We start from the raw sequence: 861 nt of genomic DNA, 5'->3' as shown, positions 1-861 counted from the left end.
CATTTTTCAAATGTTGTGTGTTTTGTTCCCGGGTGTGGGTATGTGTGCATTTGCACATTCCTGGCTGTCCTCAAGCAAACCATCTCCTGGACAAATGTAATGTGAGAACCAGAAGTTGGGAGTCACATCTTGTGACATCCAAAGCTCTCACTCATGGAAGGAGAAGGAGAGGCAATCCCCTACCCTGTAAACCTGTTTTGGAGATTTGGGAGGCCCTACACAACAGTGTGGAAGGTTGCCTGAAGAGTCTCTAGAGAGGATTAATGAAAATAGTTTTTTCTCCCGCCCTTCAATGACAAGAGAAATCTCTGCTGCACTGCAGGCCATTCAGTAAATGGAAGATTTACAGAAGTGGCACACTGGATCCAAGCTTAGTCGATCTCAGCTGTGGTGAGGTCAAAATCTAAACCACCATGAAATCAGTAGAATGCACTGCTATGGTCAAAAGAATTGCTACATTATTTGGTGCAGTAATACCATGTCTCTTCCCCCTCCCCTCTGGCTATCGTATCCTGTAATCCAAGTCTTGTTGTGTAAGCAGAAGTCTGTTCACATATGGATAGCACTGGATGCAAGCCATTGTTAATGTGTTACATATGTAAGCCGATAAAACACATGATGCGCTTAATTTCTCAAAGCTTCAGCATCGTTCAGCTCCAAGGCTACTGAGGGTTTTAGCGCCTGAGTAAAAAATTTGTGCTTTGATCAGAATGGCCATTAAAATGTATAGAAAGCAAACATTTTGTGAGAGAAGCCATAGTACAGATGGGCCTGAATTTTTCAGTGGAAGACTGACTCTGTATCTAGAACAACCAGCACTGTTTAGAGAACTGCTTCTGCATATTTTACATGTCTCATTCT

Source organism: Zootoca vivipara, chromosome 7, assembly GCF_965207765.1.
Source record: "Zootoca vivipara chromosome 7, rZooViv2.hap1.1, whole genome shotgun sequence".
Taxonomy (NCBI): Eukaryota; Metazoa; Chordata; class Lepidosauria; order Squamata; family Lacertidae; genus Zootoca; species Zootoca vivipara.
Note: the sequence above shows the minus strand (reverse complement) of the source record.